At 35.2% G+C, this 27,507-nt stretch overlaps 2 long non-coding RNA genes and 1 pseudogene across 2 annotated transcripts; 2 read left to right on the top strand and 1 right to left on the bottom strand.

Moving 5' to 3' along the window:
- Positions 1–13,369: 13,369 nt before the first annotated feature.
- Positions 13,370–14,232, bottom strand: LOC116138701 (annotated as a pseudogene).
- Positions 14,233–15,270: 1,038 nt separating this feature from the next.
- LOC116138645 lies at positions 15,271–15,774 on the top strand. The gene is made up of 3 exons (XR_004129326.1): positions 15,271–15,386; positions 15,458–15,541; positions 15,649–15,774. It is a non-coding gene; the product is annotated as an uncharacterized LOC116138645 (long non-coding RNA).
- Positions 15,775–15,859: 85 nt separating this feature from the next.
- On the top strand, positions 15,860–16,272 carry LOC116138646. Its single transcript, XR_004129327.1, has 3 exons — positions 15,860–15,920; positions 16,001–16,054; positions 16,132–16,272. It is a non-coding gene; the product is annotated as an uncharacterized LOC116138646 (long non-coding RNA).
- Positions 16,273–27,507: the final 11,235 nt, after the last annotated feature.

Genomic DNA, 27,507 nt, shown 5'->3' with positions numbered 1-27,507 from the left:
GGGATACTGCCTTGTGGGTTTTATAGGGTCTTGAATGATGAGACTTGGCCAAGCGTTTGATAAAGTGTTCAGAAACATTCATCATCTAGTGGGAGTAAAACTGGTTGCAAGGAAAAGATGTAACTAGAAGGGTATATCGATTTAGCGACCTAGTTCCAATTATCGGTATTCCATGAGGGTAAATATGTAGCTATCGCTAAATAATTAGACTTTAATGAGATAATTTAATTGGATCAAATTATTAAAGTTTCTGATAAACAAAATGTTTAATTCAGGAGTGTAGCATTGTCCCTGTGGTGGAGTCAGACAACGCTAACGCATTCGGTACCTTACATTTATAAGATAAAGGGATACAAAATTGAATACGTTGAAGCTTGTTATTAAACATTTCCATATGGGTCCCCTAGGTAGCTGATAAAAGTTATCCTGAACAACATACGTGAACAAAAAATTAGTCTAATATAATTTAAACTATTTAAAATAGTTTGTGAAATTAAATTAGACAAGTCACGGGGGACATTTGGAGACATGATTAAATGTATTAAATGGTTTACTATATTTGTGGAGAAAGACATGATTGTCTTGTCAAATATTTAGTAATAGTGGGCTAAAACAAGATATGATTGGTGGAGTAATACTTGCATGGATGTCATGTAAAGTTTTGGGCTAAAATAAAATTGTCCAATTCCACTAACTATATAAATAAGCCAAAAATCACTATTACATGCCATTTGAGTTTTAGATCAAAATTTTGCTCTCAGAATTCTCTCCTACATGGCCGAGCCTTCTTGTGTTCATTTATTTAGTTTTTTTTTGTGTGTTAAAATTTAGTTTTCAACACAAATTAGTAAAGGATTCACACATACTAGCTCCAAAAGTGTTCTGAAAGCGTCTATGCCCACTCATTGCGTCCAGGAAGCTTTAGATATACCTTAGGAAGGTTCATTGGCGCTGAAACTTCATTGGAAGGTAACAAATATTCACATATCAAGTTTAAATAACTCATTTTAGTTGGTCCTCGGGCATGATTTAGAGTTAGCCGAATTTTGTATGTTATGTGGGTCTTTAATATTGGGCTCGTTTTTCTTCTACCCATACGCCTGACCCGTTTTGCCAACGGGTCAAGCGGGTATCCGTTTGGTTTTTTTTTTTTTAAAAAAAAAAATCCTTTCCCCTTTTCATTTTGCCCCAAATCGCAAAATCCCTAACTCAAACTCACTCCCTCCGTCTCTCATCAACCTTCTCTCAAACTCATCGTCACCTAAATCCCTAACTCCATCGTCACTGCTTTTCCTGTCTTCATTTCTCATCAGCCACGTTTGTAGTCTCCACTGTCGGTGCATCAAGGTATGCGTATCACTTTCTCTTTCGTCTTTACTCTTCACTCTTCAACAGCTCCAGTTCTTGGAGTCGATTCTCTGACGTCTTTAGCTTCTCCTCGGCTACAATCTAGTAACATTGACGGTTGCTCTTCTTGCTCTATTCTTATTGTTCTGCAGATAACAAATGTCAATCATTTGTATTCTTTTGGAAACCATTGTAATACGATTCTCCGACGGCCCGCTGTTGGTTTTCTTCTATAAATTTTTTCTTTTTTCAGATTTTTTTATGTGGGTTTATTTGGTTGATGAGGAATGAAAGGACAATCGGTACGAACACTCGTGGGTCCACCCATACCCACATAGGGTAGGGTGCGGGTCCAAAATATTGGGCCCTTTTAAATCGACCCGTTTTGGGCCCTTTTAAATCGACCCGTTTTGGGCCCATACTCGTAAGACCTGCACCCGTTTAGACCCGACCCATACCTGGCCCACTCGCCCATTTTGCCAGGTCTAACTATCACTAGTTAACCCTTTGAGCCTTTATAAACACATTTTTGCCTTGTTTTTCTTTCATTTAGCTTACTATAACTTACCTTGATGATGAGCTTAAAACACATTCCTAACTTTTTAAGAGACTTAGTTCTAGCGCAAGCTTGGTGAGAGTACTTAGACAAGTGAGGGTGGAGAGTTGTGAAGTTTTCTTCCCACAACCCGAATTTATGCAAAGAAATAGGTTGGGGGTTGTGGGGTGTTTAGAATATTAAGGTGGGGTTGTATGTTGCTTTCTTCCTTACAAGTTATTTTCCTCATAGAAAAAAAAAAAAGAGAAAAAAAATATGATGAAAAAAATGGAAAAAGAAAAAGAAAGAAAAAAATTGATTAAAAAAAAAGAAGGAAAGGAAAGTTAGGAAGAAGTGAGTATTGAGAAACGTTGCAGGAGTGTGAAAATATGCTAGGGGTTTATGTTATTTTGGAATGAAAAGCTCGATAAAGTATGAGAAAAGTTGGGTGCAAAGGGAAGTGTGATTGTAAAGGTCAAGTCTAGTAATTTTTGTGTAAATCATTTTTATTCTTTCAGGACCCCACACCTTGGCCTAACGTTACAACCTTTATAAAGACCTATTGATCCGAGGTAGTGTGATAAGTCTACATTAGTGGAGAGTGGTTTGAAAAGTGCGCATATGGAGTTTGATTCTATGATTTCCATGTGAGTCATAATGCGAATACTAGAGATCAATTCTTTGTCTATGAATGTTGTGCATAAAACCATTCAGATTTTTAGATTATTGGTTTGTGGTTTGATGGATGTTTGAGGGTCGATAACGAAAATGGAGTTGATGTTTGAATTATCTTGGTGCTAGGGTGATTCTTAATTATTATATTTGTTATGTGTGTATGAAATTTTTGAGACAATTATATGAGTTGATCCAAGAACTATTGTTTTTGTTTGTTTTTAGTCTTGAGTCTAAGTTAGGTTTAGTCTGGATATTTGAGGGTATTATCACTAGAACCCTCACGAGATTACAACTCGTCCAACTAGGGCCGCCTAGTGGTTTAAAAGCTTGTTGCATAAGTTAAAGGCAATCATGACAATCTACAGAAGTGATTTAGGTTAGCTTACATTTAGGTTGGTTTTGTTTGTGATTTCAAAGCTAGAAGACAATTTTTATCGCTTAGTTTGCTAGGGACTAGCAAGAAGCTGGTTGGGGATTGTGATGGGTGCTTGAAAATACCCTTTTACTTAGTGGTTTACTAGTATTATTTGTGAGAAATTAGGTTCAAATTGTATGATTTGGCTTAATTATTTCATAAATATATTTTATGGGATCACATATATTTTATGTGCTTTTTAGGTTATAAATGCTTAAAAATGCTATTCGGATGAAGAATTATGTTTTCTTAATATATCTTCTTGAACCTATGTTTATTGTTTTTACCTTGGTTTTTTCTTTCAGTACAATGATGAACTAAATTTATTATCTAGGGTTAAGATGTAGCCCAAATTTATGAATATGTATTCATTAATTATTGTTAATATTTGTTAAGCATTCTTTTCTATATTTTATTATGGTTCTTAATGCTTCAATTCTTTTGATACCAAGAGTTGATTGATCTAATAGACTAGGTTGAAATCGAGAGATGAAATCTAATTAGTCTAATGTAATAAAACCATAGGTTGAGTGAATGCTAGAGATAGGTTACCGTGATCTGTGAGGCTTTAGTAAATTCCATAGAATGATCTCTTAAGACTTAAATCCAATTTAGAGATATCTTGGGTTAGTAATAAAGTGTTAATCCGATAATTGTTCGAGAGAAAGTTTTTGGAATTCTAGAAAATTTGGTCTATAGAAAAAGTTTCATGATATTAGCAATAATTATCAATACATAGGAGTAGAATTGATGTGAAGTCTATGCTCTAGGTTTAATCAAATTACATTACAACCAACATATTTGTTTAAGAATAATACTACATCAACAACCCTCTCTCACAAACTTTCTTTCACAACTCTGACGTGATAGCTCGAAATTGGTCAGTTCACAACGAATCCCACATGGGTCCTACTAATTAATTGCGAGTTGACCAATTGCGAACTGCCATGTTAGAGTTGTGAGAAAAAGTTTGTGAGAAAGGGTTGTCGGTGTAGTATTACTCTCTGTTTAAATTTTGTTTTCTTTTAATTTGTTAATTTTAGTTTGATTCATTTCTTAATGTTTCGTTTAATCTAATAGTAATAGGATAATTTATTTGGTACTTGGTAACTAGTAATTCTCTAGGATTTGACATACGTTTATTCAAACTATATTACTTGCACGATTTTGTACGTTTGCGAATATCCATTGTCAAGTATGTTTGAGAAAACATATGTCATAGGGAAAAAACATGAAAATGTTTGAGGAATGCTTGAGCTATATTGGATTATCTGAAGAGAAATGTATCAAGTGATGCATAGGAAAGAAAGAAACAGAACATCATAAAGTTTGAGAACAATACATGAGAAAGTAAACATTTTTCTATATTATTTTGTTGAAGCTAATATGAACTGTATCAAGAGAAAGAAAAAAGTACTAGTTGAGGTGAGTTAATTAGTATTGAGTCATTTGTTGAAGACAAGAAGGAGAGAAGAAACATTACAATCAAAATGGTATTGCTGAGTACTAATATCTCTATATGGAGTTTGAGAAGAACTTTCTCTATGTTAGTATGTGACAAGATTTGATTTGTTAGTAATGTATAAGTCTTGTCTTTGTATAAAGATACAAAATAAGTATTATTAAGAGTAATACAAGATGGAGTCATATGAGAGGTATGTGTGAGTAAACATAGAGAGTTGTATTGATGTCAGCATTGAGTCAGTCAGAGTTTGAGCAAAGTCTTGAGTCGTAGATATTGATGAAGATTACTAAATATCGCTAAAGAACTACTAATGAAAAAATAAAGAATCAATACAGAAGCAAACATTAATTAGTAATACTACACTCACAAACTCTTCTCACTAATTTTCTCTCACAAACGCGATGTGTCAGCTCGCAATGGGTCCTGTCCGCCTAACAATGGGTCCCGCCTGACAAAATGCGAGTTGCCATGCCAACGTTTGTTGGAGAAAGTTGTGAGAAGTAATTGTCAACCTTTCTTTATTCAACATTAATTGAGGAGAAGTTTCAGAATTGATAAATTGAAGTTTAAATTCTGGAATATGAGTGAATAATTTAGTTTAGCTAAGGAATGAAGAACGATGTGTAGGACAAGTGAATCGCATAGGTAGCTTCTTCACAAAATTGTTTGAAAGTCTTAGGAAGCTGAAAAAATACAGCTAAAATAAGATTTATATTTACTTAAGAAGTTTAGGACTATTTACTTGATCCTAAATGATCATAGGAGATTGATCTAAGTGAAGAAGAAGTTGGAATTCAAAAGTTGTTGAATTCCCTCTAGCGAGTGAATTCGCTAACAAATTCCAATAACTAATTTGTTATAGTGAGTTGGGCTTCGCTGTAGTGAAATTGGTGTTTACGTGATTGTTTGCAATAGCAAAATAAATTTGCCGTAGCGAATTTGCAAAAACGTGATTTCCTGTTTCGACATAAAAGAACAAGAATTTGTGGATGAAGTTTAATTTCGAAGGGAAAAGGTTTGTGCTGCGAGGATCAACTACCAGGCCCTTGAAATCAGTTTCTACTACTCATATGGAGAAAGATCTTAAACAAGTGCCGCAAGTAGCCGTTGCCCATATTTTTTCCATCCCATTGGAAGTATAATCCAATGTTTTAACAAAAATATTACTTGAAGAAAACCCTGATGATGTATAAAGATTGTTGAAGCAATATGATCGCATATTCTTGGAGCTAATGGGATTATCGCCAACCAGAACTCAAGACCATCATATTTCGTTGTTACTAGATAAGGTACCTCTAAACATAATGCCTTATAAATACCCTCATGTGCAAAAAGTGAGATTTAATAACTAGTTAATGTTATGCTTGAACTTAGTAGTATTCAGAAAAGTATTAGTCCATTTTCTTCTCCGATTCTTTTAGTTAAGAAAAAGGATCAAAGTTGGAGAATGTGTGTGGATTATCGGGCATTAAATCACACCATAATCAAGGATAAGTTTCTAATACTGGTGATAGATGAGCTTTTAGATGACCTACATGGAGCTATGTTCTTCTCGAAGATGGATTTAAAGGCTGGTTATCACCAAATTCATGAAGCTATGGAGCTATGTTCTTCTAGCTGATGTCCACAAAATAACTTTTAAGATTCATGAAGACCATTATGAGTTCTTGGTAATGGCTTTTGGCCTTACTAATGGTCCATCTACATTCTAAAGCCTTTTGAACATAATTTTTAAACCGTATTTGAGTATTTGAGGAAGTTTATGTTGGTACTTTTTGATGATTTATTGGTTTTCAGTAAACAATGGAAGGGGCACTTAGAACACTTAAAAGTAGTGTTCATAAAAGGAGTTAGATTCAACATTTGGAACGGGTGAAAATGACACTTGGTCAAATTTATAATATTTTATAATTTCATATAGTTTTAAATTTTGTATAATTATAAAAATAAATTTGTATTATATTATTATATCTTTTTTTTATAATGAACATCCTTAATGTTAATATATATATATATAATTTTTTTTATAAATATTATTATATCTTTTTTCAGTTTTCATTGTTATTTTTTTAGAAAAAAACATAGGGTTTTTTTTTTTTTTTTAATAAATATTAGTATATGGACATTTATGTCTTTTATCTTTTTTTCGTTAAACTTAAGGTTGATTAACAGAGTTTTATCTCTTTTAAAAATTGTATCCTTTTTCTTGCAAATACAGAAAACATTGATAATATCCCTAAAATTTATTATTAGAGTAAACATTTCCCAATAGTACTGCTTTCAGNATAATCCAACGTTTTAACAAAAATATTACTTGAAGAAAACCCTGATGATTTATAAAGATTGTTGAAGCAATATGATCGCATATTCTTGGAGCTAACCGGCAAACAATCATAGTTGATTTTTTTTCAAAAGTTGAGACTGGTGTGGCTGCGTTACATATCAGAGTTTGAGAGACAAAGATGCCATTGCTGGAAGAGAGCCAAGAAGCCCTTTATAGGATCGTTAAGAGAAAAGGGAAGGTTGCTTACAAGTTAGATTTGCCTTCAGAGTCAAGAATTCATCCAGTTTTCCATGTTTCTTGTTTGTGTTATGCAACGGAAACATAAACTCTAACGCTAGCTATTGAATATAATAATAACAAGTAGTAAAGCATAAATAAATAGCCAAAATTAAATGCAAAAATAAAGAATACCAGGAATTAACGAGGTTCGGTATTGAAACCTACGTCCTCGGGTGCTGCAAAAGAAAACTCCACTATCTCCAAACAATATTACAAACTTTTGGGCAATACAACAAATACCCAAAACAAAGGGGAGATACAACAAAACTTACAAACTAAAGGGTCCTTAAAGAAAGAACCCTAAACAAAAGAAGTATAATGGAATTATATCTTGGGATACAAATAACATTGATTTAGGTCCTTATATATAGGCCCCAAAAGTTTCCCACTTTTCATTCCTTTTCAATGTGGGACAAACTAACTCATTTTGGCCTATTACATATAAGTCCCTAAACCTTTCTCCATTATCACTTCTACCCCATGTGATTTTGCTAAAAGCTATTTTTCAACAGTTTGCAGAAAAAAGAATTGGTGAAACAATTACTCCTCAAGCAAAATATGAAGTGTTGTTAAACGAAATAATTGCCATGTACCCTAGTAATTGTGGCTCTTTGGTCCAACTCTTTTCCGGAGGATGCTACTTGGAAATATCCTTTCAAGCTACAAGAAAAGTTTCCTCAGTTCTAGCGTCGAGGGAAAGAATGTAACCATCATATTTTAAATTGGTCTCAGTTTCCAATTGCATAGGTATTTTAGGAATTTGTTTCTTAGTGGTTTTTGATTTGTTATCCATGATTGTCAATGATCGAGCCTGAGAAATCAAGTTCGAACTTGAATTCGGTACTTGAAATTGGAAATTGAATTCGAATTTGAGTTTGTATAATCAAGTTTTAATCGAGTTCGAGTTCGAACTCGATTTCGAGCTCATCTAAAAAAATTGAAAAAAACATTAGTGCTTAATGACAGATTTCCCCACTGCAATTTGTTGTGTATTTGCGACCTAACTCACATCAAAGTTCAAACAACCATTACATAATAAATAAAAATATAAGAGTGATAATAAATTCATCATCAATTCATCATCAAGTAGCATATCATGAAATAGCATAAGGCCATAAGCTGCTGCCTCTCAACGTCCAAGAACAAAACCACACATCCTAGCTAAGAGCAAAACATTGGTGGATCATAAGTTGATGATAAGTGATAACATATATCATAAGTTGCCAATCCATATCCTAGTTACGTTCAGGTGAAGGGATAGGAAGTGTAATCTCCATCGGCTGTATCTCACTCTAAAATACATATAGGAAAAAATAAAAAAGTTTATGTTAAAGTACAATAAAAGACAATTCTAACTAAAGGAGCTAGAAAATATTTTTAATTTTATTGAATTGAACTTTCTTTGCTCCTTTTCTTCAATCCATTTCGATAGTGACACCAATCATCCCCACATAGTAGCACTTGGATTGTTTCCGGAAACAATGAAGCTCGATAGGTGTCGATAACTTTACTCTTGGCACTAAAAGTAGACTCTGAAGCCACCGTGGTGATAGGATGACTAATATATCACGGGCCATATTAGATAACACAAGAAACGTTAAACTGTTCGTTTTCCACCAATGTAAAGCACTAAAAGAATCACGATCCCTTTGAAACTTGTAACATGATTCATCTAGATAACGATCCAAAATAGATTTTTTAGATGCAAACGCTTCATTTGCGTCTACATAACTCAATAATACTGACCAACGAAAAGAGTTAGAAGCCTCAAACAACCCACTACTAACCCTTTCATTGACAACACTACGGTTGTTGGTTAAAGATTGTCTATCAGCCACGTATTCCCCATACAACTCATACAACGCCTCCCGAACTTTTGCAACATTGAACCGTGATTCTAACTCACCAAATATCTTGGGGAAAGCACCTTCAATCACTCTTATTTTGCACCTAGGGTCTAAGACAACAACAATAGCCATCAACAAATTACACTCTCCCAAATACTTATTAAACTTGCCTTTCATCTTCCTTACCATGTTCCAAACAAACTCATTTTCATCATCTGCATGTTTATCTAACAATATTTTCACCCTACAAACCTCAGCCAGAAATTTATTTGATGTTGGATAATCACTCCCAGAAATTATATTAGTGACAACACTAAAAACTTGAAGAATCTCACACACTTTTTCTACTTTGTCCTAGTCTTCTGTTGTGGGACAAGAATGACAATGTGGATCTCTCTCAACGTAATGGGAAAACACCAATCTAAACTTCAGTACAGTTGTCAACATCTCATAAGTTGAGTTCCATCTCGTTTTACAATCAAGGATTAACTTCCAGTACGACAATTGCATGTGATGCATAATCTCTGAAAATATGGTAAGTCTACTCTCCGATTGATTGATGTATGACACATTATCACGGACATCATGAATGATGTGCCTAATCTGAGTAAGACCATCTTGCACCATTATACTTAGTATGTGAGCACAACATCGAACATGAAATAATTTACCTACAATCAAGAAATGAAAAAACAAGTAATGAAATATTAGCTATACAATATAATGAAAATTGATTTTATTCAACAAATGGAGTAAAAATTTATGCTAAAAAAAATTACCTCTGCAAGGGAGCTTCCTAGATACTGAAAAATTATCCTTCATAACCCTAATTGCCAGATCATTACTTGAGGCGTTATCAACTGAGATTGTGAAGACCTTGTTTTCAATTCCCCATTTCCTCAAACACTTAAACATACAATCAACACTATAAATTCCATTGCGTGGAGGAGGTAAATGAACAAAACTGAACACACGCTTGGTCAACCTCCAATTAGTATCTATCCAATGCCCCCTCACAACCATGTATTCAATCTTTTGATTACCCGAATTCCACAAATCGATTGTCAAACTAATTTTATCAACACACCTCAACAAATTCTTCAACTTTTTTTTTTCCCGTTTCATACACCTTCAAGCAATCACTTCTACTAGTAACGCGTGATATCTTTTCCTAGGATGGCGCTGCATACTTGAGCACATTGTTTAAACCCTCCTCCTCCACAATGGTAAATGGGTGCTCATGCATAAGCACCCAATACACAATAAGTTCCCTCATAACTGTCATATCAAACTTACCACCTATTAGAGCAGGCATCTCACTTTCCCTAACACTGGAATCTGAGGGCGGAAAGTTAATTTGTTGTTTTTGCCTCTGGGAAACCATTTTGCAAAACGCACACTTTCAAATGTCTCGAAAAAGCAGTAGTGCTTCGAGATGCATTAATGGTAAGTCTAGTCTTACAATAGTTGCATTCTGCCTTTTTCATAGAACCACCTTTGTAAAATCTGACCAAACCACATATGTCTTGCCTATTTTATTTCTATGGATTGGATTACCTTCTTCATTGTTCAGGGGGCTACTAGCAGTAGCGTCAGTTTCACTTACATTCGTATTAACTGTGGGAGTGGGTCGGCTACTAGTTGAATCCATACCTATAATTGAAGAATTAAAACACTATTAAATACAATATGCTAATTGACAATTAGGAACACAAGCACCCTCCCTTTTTTTATAAATTTGAACTAAGAAAACAACAACTTAACCAAAATTATTGCCCATTATTACCCACTAATCTTCCAAAACAAAACTCCATCACTATAGAAAGAAGACAATGCTATCAACAACTTTGCGTTTGGTCTCTATTCTTAAGTTTCTGCAATTTGTATTTCTTTAACAATAATGTCACCATCTTATTACCTTAATTAACTTCCTAATGATGCTTTCAAGAACACAAACCCAGTTTCTTTTAAATTAATCAACCAATTAATTAATGAGTTGATTCTCTTCTATAATAAACAACTAATTTATGTGGCCATCACAGCCTCTCCATAGCTTTCAATGATGGATCTACGACAGTGACAATGTGACATCACTATCCTTCAAGTTTAACTTATTAACTATATCTTAATTAGACATGACGTGGGCTAACAAGTTTACAAAAATGACTTTGCTTTTTAAATTTCTAGTAAAGAAACAGGATACTTGAAATTAATCTAATAAAATAACATGTTTTATTTTTAAGTAAACTTTCCTAGCATCTACATGTTTCATTTCTCAACAACCTAACTATCTCCACTCATGCAAACACCATTTCCAATACACAAATGACAAATCACTAGCAATATTTTTCAATTTACCTTCGCCGAATTGTAAATATAACAGCTTCTCAATGTACCCAACACTTCTCAATGCATCATGCTTAAATTGGGAATTCTAGCAACTAATCACACCAAACACTTCTCAATGCATTCAGCCGAAACAATCATGTACACATAAACCCCAATACCCCATTGATGCATCAGTTTATACATAACCCAAAAACCCAAAAACCACACATTAAAATTCCAAAACCCAAAAATCCCACTAATAACATTCCAAGACCAACAAAATTTGACTGAAAGTGGACTCTAGTTTCACTTAGGGGTTTCAGTTTCACAGTACTTGAGAGTCTGAGAAGCAGAGAGGAGATGAAGCAAGATGGTGACCGGCGACAATGAAGGAGAGGGAAGAAAATGGCGATAGCGAAGGAGAGGGAAGAAAACAATGATAGCGACGATGATTTGTGAAGAAGGAGAGAAAGAGATAAAATGATTCAAGGATTTTTGTATACAATCGTGTTTTACATTATTTCAATAAGGGTGGATTTGCAACTTTTAAAACTTTTAAATTCATATGACCCCTAATCTTACTCGTGAACATATCGAGTCGAGTACCACTATGATCGAACTCGACTCGATTAACTAATTGAACTCGAACTCAAACTCGACTCGACTAATGTCGAGTCGAGTTCAAGCCTATACCAAGTCGAGTTTGAGTAGCTCGTGAGCCACTCGACTCGATTTTCACCCCTAGTAATGGTTCCAAAAAATTGGAACCGAAACCTACCTGCAAAGTGTTGGTTTCGGATAGGTTCTGGTTCCGGTTCTAGTTCTATCCACTCATAACGGGTCTTTATCATGAATGTGGTTGGCATCTGTTATTCTTGTATGCTTTTGAGACGCTATATTCAGTGGGTTGGTATGCTATTCTTCTAACAAACAATGATATCATTTATCCTAAATTTCACATCTCAAAGGATGTGTCAACATATCTATAAGCTTAACATATAGGTAAGATGACTATATATTTAAAGATATGTCAAGATCACATGTGATAAATGATTATTTGAGATATAAAATTTGGGATAAGTATTCCTCTTTTAAAGTTCAGCAATTCTACAATGCATTACCATTTCGATTGCTTTCTTAATTGGAAGTCTCTCACAAAAGGTGTAATGATATTATTCTACCAATAATGGATCAATGAGATGAAAATAAGAGATTTTTTTTTTTTTTTCAAATTTATTTTGATTGCAGGTCATATCTTTCAAAGTGCAGGTTGAGGTCGCAGAGTACTTATGGCCCTTGAGAACATTTATTACCATCTTTGTATCCGACATAATCAGGGCGAAATCATTATTTTATCTTGGAGAGGGTTAGAATATTTTCAAAATAATGCTTGTTATTTTTAACTTTTTTATAATAAACATCGACGATCCAATCAATTTGCACCTGAATGTAGAAAAAAAAAATACTTTTTTTTTTTAACGTTTAAAACAAATTCCAATTATGCTTGAACTAAGTAAAAATATATGCTATGTAAATGAATTTTAAGTTATAATCTGTAAACCATACTATTATTTTGTAAGAGAGATGAAATGGGAAAGTTTAAGATCTTTATACATGAATCATAGTAGGATGCATGCCCTTATTGGTATCGATGGTATGTGCTTAATTTGCGGGCATTCATGGGATGTTGCTCTTTTTCCCAATAACTATACCGCTCTACTGCATTTGCAAAACAAAAAGCTAAAATATCAAATCGTATTCCAAATTAAAATGTATATTTATTTCCTTATTCTCAAAATCTTATTCTAAAATAGTTAATTATTTAACTATTTTTAATTTTCAAAACCTATCTCGTAATAACCACCAAACTTTACCTAACAATAATATTTCAAAAATACTACTCCAATTACTAAACAAACACGTTTGTTTCCCTATCCTGTTTATATTCTAAATCAAAATGCATACGTGTTTCTCTATTCTCAAAATCCTATCATAAATTATTCAACTATTTTTAATTTTTAAATTATACTTAGTAATAACCATCAAACTCTACCTAACAATAATATTTCAAAAATACTATCCCAAATAATTAAACAAAGTGCTTCCAAAGGGAAGATTTCATTTATCCATATTGAATAAAAGACCTTCTTCAGCCATGAAACAAAATTTTCATTAAGCGATAAACAAAAATATTTTACACAAATTGTTGCAAGTATCTAAGTCCGTCATCAACATTAACATATCTCCAATTTACAATACTCAACATTCCCACGCTCACTTTCTCAACCCTTACTTTCCCACCATTTCCTCTTCCACTACAAATCCCTAACTTCATATCTGCCACGTCCTACTTGCCACATCACTCAAACAACACCCCGGCGACGGCAACTCCTCCGAGAACCACCCTTCAGCTCCTGGAATAAAACTTAACTTCCCTTCGCAATCCATCATCGTAAAAGCACCGCCCCATCCCTTTAACACCACATTCCAAGCGATTTTCACCTCTACCAATAACTCAACCGTCCCTAAACCTTCACAATTGTCAACATTAACATCAAACTTGAACACGCCATTGATGTCGGCACAAAGTTCATTCACAGGCTTTGCGACGGTCACAAGCGGAACATTGTTCTTGATACGTAAGTCGATGGCGAAGATGAGGTCGTGGAGGAAAAGGCGAGGTCTGGAAGGGGGTTTTTGGCGGCGTTTGGTGGTGGAGTAGGCGACGGCGTAAATGAGGTGATAGGGGACTGATGGGTGGGTGAGTTTGAGGTTAGAGAGAGAAGGGTAATGAGTGGTGCATATGGGTTGCCAAATTTGGTCGAAGGAGAAGGAAATGAGCCAAGACTTGGAGACGCAAGAGGCTATGGCCAGGGCTCTGGGGTCAAGGTGGTGAGCAAGGAGGTTGAGGACCTCCCACGGCGGAGGATTGGTGGAGGAATTGGAGACATTTGGTTGATTTGTTAATCCAAGAGAAGTTTTGTGTTGATTTTCTATGTATTGAGATTGTTGAGGAATAATTGTGTGTGGCACGTGGAATGATGTTGTGAGTTGCATGGTTTCAGATCAAACAGTGTGCGGTTGAGCACTAGTTCCTGTGGGGTACACGTGTCCAGCGCGCACGTGCACTACTTAAATTAAATGTTTCCGAGCTTAAGATTTGATGACCATGTTCATTCCCTCGCTTGTAAATCAATCAAAACCGTCTTCTGTTTTTGGATTATCATGCTTTCAAAATAACTTTCCCCTTTTTCCGATCCTCACTTTCTTATTCTTTTGTCAGTTTGTGGGTATAAATTCCCCACAATGTGAATAATCAACTCTCATTCTCTGTCTACAAAATTCAGAAGTTTACCCCTCTCTAACGGCTACATTTCTCTCTCCACCCCTCCCAATCTCAGCAATCTTGCCCAAATTAACAAACCCTACTCTCTCTTCTCTCTCTGTAGTGTACTGATCGGAATGAAGCACTTCATGCAGCCAAGAAACACAATCTTGAGAGAGACCCACTCATGTGAGTCGCCATTTTCGTCGTCTCCAAACCCTAATTCAAAATTAAAGTCATTGTAGAAGCAAAGATCATCCAAAGAAAATGCTCCGTCGTCAGATTTGAACTCACTTCTTCCACCTTCTCCGGCATCTTCCAAGATTAAGAGTCCGCTGCCCCCACGCCCGCCCAATCTATTCAAGTGCAAGCTCGCCACTGATACACTACCCGAGAACGTAATGGTTGGGGTCCCCGACTCGGATGTTCAAGTAATTATATCGATCTTCTTCTTTTCAGTGGTTATTTGATATTATTTTTTTAAATTTTGACAGTATTTGGGGAAAAAGTGACTCAAGCGTGAGAAAATGTAAATTTTAAAGCTTCTGATTTGTTACTGAGAGGAAAAGCGAGAAATTGTTGAGTTTTTTTTTTTCTTTTTTTTTGCTCTTTATTAGAAGAGAGAGAGAAATTGGAAATTTGTGTACATAGTTAAAAATAAATACTAGGTTATATAATTAAGTAGCTTTACTGCCCTACTGTATACAAAGTAGATTCTAATGTCTCTAGTTTGGATGGTGTGGATTAGGTGATAGTTTGAATGTGACCTGCAAATAAGGAAGAGGAACAAGGGGAGATGATGGTACAGTAAGTTGGCAATGATGCTTTGAAAATCAATGGACAGACATTCACATTTGATTCAGTTGCTGACATTGATTCGACATAGGTATTATCTCTTTTCTACTAGACTATTTGCATTATTACCATAAGGTGCTCAAATATAGGTTTGTTTTGTAGCTGGATGTTTTCCAGCTTGTTGGACTCGCTCTCATTGAAAATTGTTTTGCTGGATTTAACAGTTCAGTGTTTGCCTATGGGCAGGTACCTTTTATCTTGCTTTTGTCTCCTCTCCTCTCCACTCATATCTTATTTTACATGTAATTATGCCATTAGCTTTCTTCATGTATCTGAAAAATTGATTACACCAGACAGGGAGTGGAAAGACTTATACCATGTGGGGACCAGCTAACGCCTTGTTGGAAGAAAACTTATCAAGTGATCAACAAGGCTTAACTCCCTATATTTTTGAGCGACTCTTTTCCCGCATAAATGAGTTGAGGTTCAAGTTTTTAAGGATTCAACTTGTCGAGGTATTAATCCTTTGCATTTTCATGATGTTAAACCTTGTACTTTCTTTGTAGGAACAAATCAAGCATGCTGAAAAGCAGCTAAATTACCAATGTGGTCGTTCTTTCTTGAGGTTTTGTGACTGGACAGTATCCCTTTTGGTCTTGTGTAATTTAAAGTTGCATGTCCTGATATATCCACATATTATTGCAGATTTACAATGAACAAATCACAGATTTGTTGGATCCAAGCCAAAGAAATCTTCAGGTAACAGAAGCACTCACATCCAGTAAAAAACCTACATAAATTCAGTTTCCCTTGACCCTGTTTGCTTCTCCTTCTAGATAAGAGAAGATGTCAAGTCTGGTGTTTATGTTGAAAATTTGACGGAGGAGTATGTATGCACAATGAAGGATGTCACACAAGTACTGATAAAGGTTTGCTTCGTTTTTTCTTCTTGGACTACATAGTGAGGATGCTTAAGGCGGGTTCCTAGCATTTGAGACATTTTAGAGAATGCCTATAAAGAAATGTTGTACGATTCCATGTTATGTTGACTATGACCTAATAGGTACACCCAACATATAGGAATTTTTCTTGGTGCTTGAGTTTATTTTAAGGGTTTACTGCATGTAATGTTTGGCAACTCTATTTGCTTTTTTTGTTTTGTTTTGTTTTGTTTTGTTTTTTTTTTTTTTTTTTTCTGGCATGTGAATAGAGTACACTACAAATTTATTAAGTGTTTGAACATAAAAGAAAGAGGTGTTTTTGGCGAATATAGTACCATGGTTTAGGAAATAGAAAGTTCAAGATATGGCAGTAACAAAAATAAGTTTCTTTTTGGATGATAAAGAAGGAAGTAAATATAAGAAAACGTATCAACTGTACAAATTGGTGATTCTTATACATAGAAAATCATTCATGTTCTTCTAGGAGTTTGAATCTTCTCCTTGTATCCTAGTTCCCAAATGACTCAAAAGGAGACAAAGAACTGACCAGACAAAAGAGTTAAGGTGACTTGAGAGTTTTTTATTTTTCTTTTAGTTTATATATAATAGTGAAGGATTTATATGGAAGTCTAAGCTTTTCCTTTATATATAATAGTGAAGGATTTATATGGAAGTCTAAGCTTTTCCGAATAATCAATAAATAAATTGTAATAAAGATTGACAAAGCATTAAATGTTTTACTGAAATTGGTTTTTACTAGAAGTATGCCGGTTTTACTTCTTTAAGGGGGATATATNTTGTATCAAGGTTACATCAAACCCTAGCTAAATAACTCAGTTCATACTCAAAAACGAAATAAAATAACAAAAACAAACTGAATCAAGATTCATCATTGAAAAACAAGCAAATGATGGAGAAATCTTCTCTAATTTGAAGCCCAAATCTTCAATACTCTTCTCCTTCCAAGAGCTGCCTTCCAAATGACGAACCAAGGCCCTTTTTTCTTCCTATTCGTCCTGATTTATACCTCTCTCACTTAAGGACCAAGCCCTAGCAAGCCAAAACGCGTCTTTTTTTTTTTCACACCTGTTGCAGTTTTTGCCGCGGCGAAGCTTTTTCCTTGCTGCGGCGAGAATCTTTCGGGCCAAGTTTGAGCATGATAGAGTCTGAATCTGGAACAGTGTTAAACATATGAATTGTAACCCTTTAAATTATATTTCTACTCGTTTAAGAATCAGCACAATCTGAGGTCTACAGCTCAAGTTATGGTAGAAATACTGAAGCATGTCCAAAGACATTTTTCTTCAGTTTCTAACGTACTGTTCAGGACTTCAAGCCAAGTTTTCACCCTTGTTTAGTCAGACTTAGGAAAAACCCAAAACATGAAAGTTGTAGCTCTTCTTCTTAGCTTTCCAAATATTCTAAAATCAGGTCATTCTGAGTTTCTAAGCTCAAGTTACGCAATTTACGCTAAAAACTATCATTTATGCTCAAAATCATTGTTTAGGCCTGCAAAGACAAATTAATAGAATTAGGTAGCAATTATGGCCCAAATTGTATGAGAACTATCCTAAATCCTATCGAAATTCAATGCAAAATCATAGGGAAAAATAGGATTATCAGCTTCCTTTTATGGATTTGAGGTAGAAAGGGAGATAAGGCTCACCTACTGAAGAGATGTTGCTCAAGAGAAAAATGCTTCATTGGTAGGGTAATTGAATATTTTTTAAGTCACTACTATCCATGTACTTTACACTCACTGGGATGTGATTTGTTTTCCTCTCATATAAGGCATGTTTTACAAAATCTGTTTGGTTGCAATATTGATGCTGGTTTTAATCCAACACCTTCTAAGGTAAGGAATGTAGTGAAATTTCCATGTGTTTGTACCATCTCATGCTGCAACCTGTCTTTTTTATAGTTTTGTTTGACTGTGAGTTGCTAAGGCCTCATTACCGAATGAATTTATATATTGGGGCAGCTTAGCGTATCTTTAAAAGCTAATGTATAATTTTCCTTCTAAATACTAATTTGTAAAAAACATTTCTTAGTAGTAATTGTTTCTACTTTCAGCATATGCCTACAATGTTCAATTTTCTCTCACCAAGACTTTCAAAGATGGTTACAGACATTGCAACTAAACTAAAATAATTCTAAATTCAGTTTGTGGATGCGGTGAAGTAATTGTATAATCTTTTTGTGTTAATAATATATATATATATTTTTTTTGTCAAATGATGATGATTTAATAGACTGGTTTAGCACACCAGAATCCGTTTACCATAACTTTGAAGAATTTTCGTGTTATTACTTGTAAGGAAGACAAAGGTAATTCTTATTTGCAAATTGTAAATATGGGGTTAGTTTTATTCAGTTTATTTGAATTGTTACACTATCTTCCCACTGGTATAATTTCCAAATTTGCAGATGTCAATGTTGAAATTTAGAGAGCTGGAAAACTATTAACTCCTTTGCAACTGAAAAAGGAATATCAAGAATGGCTTTTACAAATGCATGATCATTATGATGAAGAAAATAACTTTGGAGCAGATCAACTAATTTTTATCGTTAGCCCCCAAAACAAAAAGTCATTGGGCATTTCATCTGATAGTAGACTTTGATTGATAAGGAATTTAACTTACATAACATTATTTTCCATTTTGCATAGTGTGCTTGTCATATACTTTGTTCAATTCCTTGGGTCTCTTTTTTATTCTTTTGTTGCTGATTTGTTTGTTTACCTGCTGTTTCTATTTGATGACATATCATATATATATTATTCAACTATAGTTGCAAGGGTGCACCAAGTACTAAAGAGGAAGGGTTTAGCGTGGAAAAGAGGTCAAAGAGTTAAGGTTTTCAAGGGAGAATGTGCTGGAGTTCATAACAACAATATCTATGCAACAATAGAATATTTTTTAATTGAAGGTCTTCAAGGGGATGCTGCTGGTAGGCAATGGTTTTAAGACTCTTAGCTTATATAACATGACTATTAGTTTGCTTTTTATCATTTTGTAACAGAACAAAGTATTATTGACATGTTTACATAATTTAATCTTCTTGTGAATTTGATAAATTTCACCCTCCCTTTTGTAGATTTCTAATAGGTGATGCTCGAATTAAAAGCAGGTATGTTATCTTGTGCATCTGTGGCTTTAAAAGTTCTATTTTTAGTGTATAAATATAATCGTTGTACTTTTTATTTCATAAAAATATGATGTCTAATATCTTTTCTGGTCTAAAAGGCCAATAGGTCTCATGGATAAGGAAGGATGTGTCCTCATGGAGAACAATGGTGTCAAATTGGATATTTTTAGCTCCTTATTGTTACCTATTGACATAATTGATTCTGGAAAGGTTTTCCATTTAGTTTTAATTTTCTCTCTATTGCTACATACATTTCTATTTCTCTGATATTTGCAAATTATACTTAAGAGTAAGTATTTTTTTTTTTTTTTGTCATTGGCATTAGTGTGTATGTATTGACAATATTGATTGGAAACTGCAACTAGAGAAGCAACAGAAGGCCCCTATTTAGATTGACTTTTTGAACGCAACACAATGTCAAGAGTTAGATGTTGATGGGGTCTGTATTTATCAAACTTCTCTTATTCTGGTTTATCAAAGATGAGAACAATGATTAAGTTATCTGGAAATTCATAAATATAGAATGTCACATCTTGTATGTATGTGAATATATTCTCCATTTCTTTTGGCACTTAGCTTAAGGAACAAAAAAGCTTAAGGAACAAAAATTCAATCCTTTTCTTTTCTCTTCCATCAAGATATTTAATCACAACTAATTAGTTTTGTTTCAGCATTAACTTTCAGTGCTACAGCTGGAGAAGTACATCCTAGTGAAATTGTGGCTGTTGTTCGGCCTGCCAATGCTGTTTCTTCTAGTGCTTCAAAGAACTTGGACCAAAAGCACATTGTTACGATTAATTTAGAGATGATCATAGAAGTCGGATTCATAAGTGAAATGAAGAATCTTCAAAAGAGTATCAACATCTACACAACTCGTGTACCACCTACTTCTAGGGAAGGGTATCAAGTTTATATATATTTGAATTCGTGTGCAAGTTACCAAGCTTCTTTCAGAATGCTGGGATGTATAGCTTTTCAATTCACCTTGTAAGTGATACAAAAGATTCTTATCTCTTTTTGTTCATTGCATTATAATATAATATCGTTTCTTGTGTTTTATAATTATATTACCTGATGTGATGCAATTTTGTGCTTTAGCCTCAGACAGGTGGTAGTTTAGGGATCTTCTAAGGTTGGAAATTGGGGACTGTTGAGTTGTAAACAGAGCCCAGAGTTCTGTGTTAGGTAATAAAACTTTTAACAAATCAGCTTATCAATTTTTTTTGTTCATGAAACTCAAGTAAAATCCTTTCCATCTTCTGGCTGAGATAACTCGTTCATACAACATTTTGAATAAACTTTGGATAACATTATTCTTTGCTAGTCTTATGCCTAGAGGACAAAATAAGGGATGATAACCAGCCCAAATAAGTTATTACAAGATGCTTCCTGTATTGCATAAGAATGAATTGCACAATTTCCCATCCTAGGTGTATTGTAGACAGACGAAAAGCAATTTTATTGGCTCATTCCTAGAATTAAGTATAATACTTTTTATCATGCACTCAATCTCAATACACTATCTAAATTAATGATGAGTAAAGCATCATCTTTGCATCTTTTAACCTGCATTACATATGATGAGACTTTACAAGTTAAATATTATCGTTGGGCCTAAACCTATAAGCTTAAACTTGTGGTTTAAGTAGTTACTTAATAATTCTATTTACCTTTCACATCAATTATCATGCATATTTTAATGCTCCTTAGGGAGTTTCTTCCTCCTATTATTTTTCCCTTAACTAGCATTTCTAATTAGACTTAATAACCATTTATATTCCCCTTTTTCTCATAAAATTACCACTTTCCACATTATTGGTTCATGCTTTCCACCTTTATCTGTTGCATGCTATGACATATTATAATCGGATTCCATTTGCATCTATTACTGTAACGCCCCACTTGAGGTACGTAGTTATTGTTTCTTCTTTTGCCCTTATTTGAGTTGGTTTCTTGGTGATATTGTTTGGTTGACCTTTGATTGAGTGTTATGTTGAATACTTGCCCTGAAATTGGTTGAAAATAGAAGAAGTTCAGTTTTCTATGCTTCGTCGGGGCGAAGAAGAATCTTCGCCGCGGCGAAGAGGTGTTGAAGCCACGGGAAGCTGTTGGACAGTTTCGCCACGGCGACAGAAGCTTCCTCGCCGCGGCGACAGGCCGACCAAAATGTTTGTTAAGTTTTAGATATTTTCTTCCCTAAGGGCAATTTGACCATTCTACCCCTAATTAGCAGGAAAAGTGGGGAGTAAAATGTAAGGAATTTTCATGGAGAATATGTTGCTATGGGTATGTGTTTGTAATGAATCAAAGAATGTAGATAGAATTCCCAAAGAAGAGTAAGGGTAAAATGGGAATGCTTGTGTATAAATTTCATTAAAATGAATTAAGTCCTTTGCAAACCCTTCATTTTTTCTCCTCCATCGCCACTGTCCTCTCTTGCTTCCTCTCAAATTCTCTTTCTTTTGATCAAGGAGTTTTAAAGGGCTTTTGGAGTGATTTGGGGTAGAAAATCAACCTAAGGCATCCTAAGGTAAGGATTCTTGCTTTGGTTGTGAAGCTTTGTGAGTTTTTGGCATATATTGAATATTGAGGGTTTTTGTTCTTTTGTCTAAGAGTAGAGAAAAAGTCAAGCAACCAAGTGAAAGGAAGAGTTAGTGAAATCTCTCCATAACAAGGTAAGTAAACCCCAACCCAAGTTGAGATTTGGGAATTTTCTTGATTAGGGTTTTGATAGCACTTATGTATGTATGTTATATACATGTTATATGCCATGTTATTGAGGCTTAAATAGAGATTTCTAGTGCTTTGTGATTGTTTATACCTTTCAAATATAAGAAGTGAGTTGTGGGTTGGAAAGGTAGTTTGAGATGGAATTGAAGGGGTATTGTGGAACCCTTTTGGAAGTGTCTTTCTTTGGCAGGTTATGTGGCTATGTGAGGGGGTTTCTCCCCATTTTGGATGGTTAGAGAAAGATTTAGAATTATTGTTATAGTAGAGTTTTATTATGCACTTGAGTTGTTTGATGAAATGCCTAATAGAGGTTTGAGTATGAGTAGTGAACCTTAATTCTTGCAACATTGCATGTTGGCATTTCATAAGTGCATTAGTGGAGATGAACCATCCATAGGCATTAATTGTGCATTGAGAAGTGACCTAAGAAAGAGTAGGAAACTTTGTGTATGCACTTGCTCTATGAGTAGAGAACTTTATGGATGCAACTACTATAAGGGTAGAGAGAATGAGAAGTGCTAGAGTAGAGTGAATGAGAAGAGTATTAGAAATGGGTTGATGCTTTGTGATCATCACCCGACAGTTATGAGAATCGGGTTGATGCTTTGTGATCATCACCCGAATAGCCATTAGAAATGGGTTGATGCTTTGTGATCATCACCCGATAGGTATCAGAAACGGGTGGATGGTTTGTGACCGTCACCCGATTAGTTATTAGAAAGGGTTGATGCTTTGTGATCATCACCCAACATTTGTTAGAAGTGGGTTGATGCTTTGTGATCATCACCCGACAGTGATTAGGAACAGGTTAATGCTTTGTGATCGTCACCCGAAAGTCGTGAGAAACGGGTAGGTGCTTCGTGGTCTCCACCCGATAGTTACGAAAACCGGGTAGGTGCTTTGTGATCCCCACTCGGTAGTCACTAAGAACGGGTTGGTGCTGAGTGAACTCCACCCGACAGTCATGAAGAGTGAGATGGTGTTGTGTGAACACCATCCAGCCGTACCTCTGGTAAGATGAGGCCATGACGTTTAGTAGGAAACAACAGAAAGTGTGAGGAAAGAATTAAGAGAAATACATACGGGGATAAACAAATAGAGGGTTTTACTTACTGAGCATTATTTTGTGCTCACCCCGTTATTTTCCTTTGTGGATGCAGGATCTAGGTGATGATGCAGTCAGAGGGGCATCGACAAGCGAGAAGCAATAGCTACACTGGTTCCCCTGTTTTTGTCTTTTAAAATGGCTTTTTGTAAATGATGCTCTTTGTGTATAAAAGACGTACTAGTTATAATTAAAAGAAAAGTTTTGGGCCCATTTTCTATTGTTATTATGCATGCATTATACTAGTTTACAGCAGTTGTTACACCGAGATATTCCCAAACTCCTTCTTGTTAAACACTTTTAATGCTTCTTTGATTCTCTTCAGTTTAGTAACCAATTGATACATGGTACCCCTAACTTCTTCTTCCCAAGCCTTACTAACAATGCTAATGAAACTTTCATGGTGAGCCCAAAAGTTGAAGAACCGAAATGGGATTTTCCTGGGTGAAGACATAACCTCACATTCAACAATACAAGGAGAATGGTTCGAAATGCTTGGGGGAAGGAAATTGGCTATGGAATTACCAAACACACTGCCCCACTTTTCATTCACAAGAGCTCGATCAATCTTAGTAGTAATCCTATGTTCCCTTTCTCTCATATTACTCCAAGTAAAAAAGTTACCCATAATTCGAAGGTCCTCATGCCTAGTCTCATTACACATATTATTCAAGTCCGGAACATAATTTCTCCACCTATAAGAACCCCCTATTTTCTCATGCCCAAATCTCATCGCATTGAAATCACCCATAATCATTCATGGTATTTCCTCAAAATCTTGAGCTTTACCTATCAAGTCTCTCCATAATTCTTTCCTTTCTAGCAAATTTTATGTTAGTGATTAAATACTATATAGTTTTTCATCTATTTATGAATGGGTTAGAAAATAAAAAATAAAGAAATCGGGACATAGTAAGAGTCCTGAAATCCTCCAAAACCACTTAGCAAACTTCTTTAATCGAATGACTGTTGTGTCCACTATTGGGTGTCTATATCTTAAGAGCATAGCTTTAGTATTAAAACTTTATGATCACCATTTTTCAGCCACCAATACTACATTGTTAACTAATGGTTTGCATGTTTAGGTTCCTCTTTTGCAAAGTCAAAAAACGGAGTCCAGTGAGATACCCTCATATTCTGATGGAAAGTTACTACTTTGCAAGGGCTCAACTCCCCTCAAACATGTAGGAAACCTTGCGGTATCCATCATAAAGACTGAGAAGGTATTATGTCAAATTCCATCTCTACATTACTTCTAAGATGTAAATGCATTTTTGATGCTAGAATAGATACTTCATTGTCTTTGATTTATATGTTCTAGGTAGGAATTCTTTTCACTTGTTCTCAATGCCTCTGTCAAAGAAGACTTGAATTTTCTATTAGTAAATCAATGCACTAAACGCAGCGGAAAACGAAATTTTTTTCCATCGATTACTCTGATTAGCTCAAAATCAGGGTCTGATATATATATATTACATGCTCAAATTGAAATAACACAAAATCAAACAAGGATTGGATCATACCAGCGTTTGGAGGCTCTATTAGTATCTTTGAACACGATCTCGCAATCGATCCAAGTGTAGGATCGAACTCACGTCGTCCACACAAAGACAGTGCAACAGAGACCAGAGATTGGTTTTGCTAGAACCAGCTTTTAAGGATTCAAGGTTTGGAAAGGATAAGGTGAAGAAGAAAGGAAGAGAGAAAAATTCTCTCTAAAGTTTTCACTCTCATGGCCAAAAAAGATTAAATGAATAAAAACCTATTCAACCTTTTCTTTATATAGAAAAGGAAAATATCAATTCCACCCCTAAAGTTTAGCAACAATCCAAACTTACGTGGAATTACCATAGGTCCCAATTTAATTATTTAGTTAAATATTATTATAAATATTAAAATTAACTTCAATAATTAAATTCGTAATTTTGCTAGATAACTCCAATAATAAAATTGGACACAGGCAACAACCTCAGTAAATTTAATTACACGGCAAAATTACCAATATGCCATTTTGTCCAAAAGACAAAAATACCCTTCCATTGTTAACCACCCTTAAATTGTCATCCTAGTGTGTGACCTGTAGGCTCCTCATCATACCGGCAATGAGTAGTATCGTGATTGACACCAATCAATCGTCTTACTACACACAGACCAAGATTAGCCCCTAGCAAGGCATCATGGCCACTCAATAGATTCGGATTCAAATAAATAGCTACCTGTCAATGATATGGTTACCGTGCAATCAAATCATTTCATCATTTGTTATCTCATCGAGACCGAGGTACAGAAATAGTGTCAGCCTTAGTTACTCTCGATATATCTGTATTTAGTTACTAGACCAATGACTAGAATAATAAATTGGATTGGGTGACAACTCAATCCGATTGTGGCCATAGCTTTAGTGTCATTCCGATATACTTAATTGCACCATGAGACAACTTCTCCCATACCTGGGAGTGATGAATCCTCTGTCGATCCACCATAGTCTTGATACACTCCTTGATGAAGCCAATCACTACCATATTAATAGCTCTGAATAGAACTACGTTAGGCTAGTGTCAAACTACACCAATCGATGCAAAAGGCGCTCTGGTGATCTCAAGTCTAAGGATCACATGCACCACCATTCCTTAGAGGATTTGTTCCATAGACACTGGGGTTACTATCTATATGGAATCCTCTAGTGGGTTAGTCTAGTAAACTTGCCTACAACAAGCACCCATGTGTTACACTAGGTTGTCGGCAAATAACCTTGACAAGTGAGATTAGTCACTGCCTTTTGACAGGGTCATTCAACACTATAATATGGAATCCTCTAGTGGGTTAGTCTAGTGAACTTGCCTACAACAAGCACCCATGTGTTACACTAGGTTGTTAGCAAATAACCTTGACAAGTGAGATTAGTCACTGCCTTTCGACAAGGTCGTTCAACACTATAATAGTCTTACCGTATTATTTGTGTCCTTGGTCAAAATAATACTAGGGCTACGAACATTTCTAGAATGAATACCATATGTGCTTATAGGGTTCTCACTATCAGGATTTGAAACACTTGATACCCTTGTCATGGTTCTACCATTCTAAGGACATATATCAATACATATAGATATGATTTACACGATATAGAATAAAATGTCTTTTATTGATCAATGAATATTATTACAAAGAGTCAATTCTACAATAATTGATTGGCTCTAGGGCACCTACTCTAACAATCTCCCACTTGCATTATAGCCAATCATTCACGTATTTAATACCAAATGACCTCAAGTGTTGTTCATGCTTCTGCTGCGATAAAGGCTTTGTCAGTGGATCGGCGAGATTGTCATCAGTGTGCACTTTACTGATCTACACATCTTTCCTTTCAACCATTTCTCTAATAAGATGAAATCGTTTGAGTATGTGTCTGGACTTCTAGTGAGATGATGCTTCCTTAGCTTGAGCTATTGCTCCATTGTTGTCATAATAGACATCTATTGCATCAACAATTGTGGAGACCACACCAAGTTCGGTGATGAACTTCTTAATCCAGACTGCCTCCTTGGCCGCATCAGATAATGCAATATACTGAGCCTCCATTGTAGAGTCTGCTACAGTGCTTTGCTTGGAGCTTTTCTAGCTCACTGCACCCCCATTGAGACAAAATACAAACCTAGATTGCGAACGACAATCATCTTTATCTGTTTGGAAACTAGAATCACTGTATCATCTTACAGTGAGCTCATCTTCCCCTCCATAAACCAAGAACATATCCTTAGTCTTCTTCAGGCACTTAAGAATGTTCTTGACAACCGTGTAGTGACGCTCACCTGAATCTGATTGATATCTACTACAAGTGCTTAATGCACATGAGACATCAATCCGAGTACATAGCATGACATACGTGAGGCATATGGGATCCTCTTCATCCTATCTCTTTCATCTGTCATTTTAGGACACATATCCTTAGAGAGATACACACCATGTGACATAGGAAGAAACCCCTTCATGGATTCTTCCATACTGAATCTTTTTGGTATCTTGACAATGTATGTACTCTGACTTAGGCCAAGCAACCTACGTGATCTATCTCGATAGATCTTTATTTCGAGAATGTAGGCTGCTTCTCCTAAGTCTTTCATGGAAAAGCATTTGGATAACCAAGTCTTTATCGACTGCAAGTTTGGTATATCATTCCCTATCAGAAGTATGTCATCAACATACAACACTAGGAATGTCATTGCGCTCCCACTCACTTTCTTGTAAACAAAGAGCTCGTTTTCGTTCTTGATAAAACCGAATTCTTTTAC

The sequence above is a fragment of the Pistacia vera genome, unplaced genomic scaffold (assembly GCF_008641045.1).
Source record: "Pistacia vera cultivar Batoury unplaced genomic scaffold, PisVer_v2 Contig343, whole genome shotgun sequence".
Classification (NCBI taxonomy): domain Eukaryota; kingdom Viridiplantae; phylum Streptophyta; class Magnoliopsida; order Sapindales; family Anacardiaceae; genus Pistacia; species Pistacia vera.
Note: the sequence above shows the minus strand (reverse complement) of the source record. Positions and strands in the feature narration are given on the sequence as shown.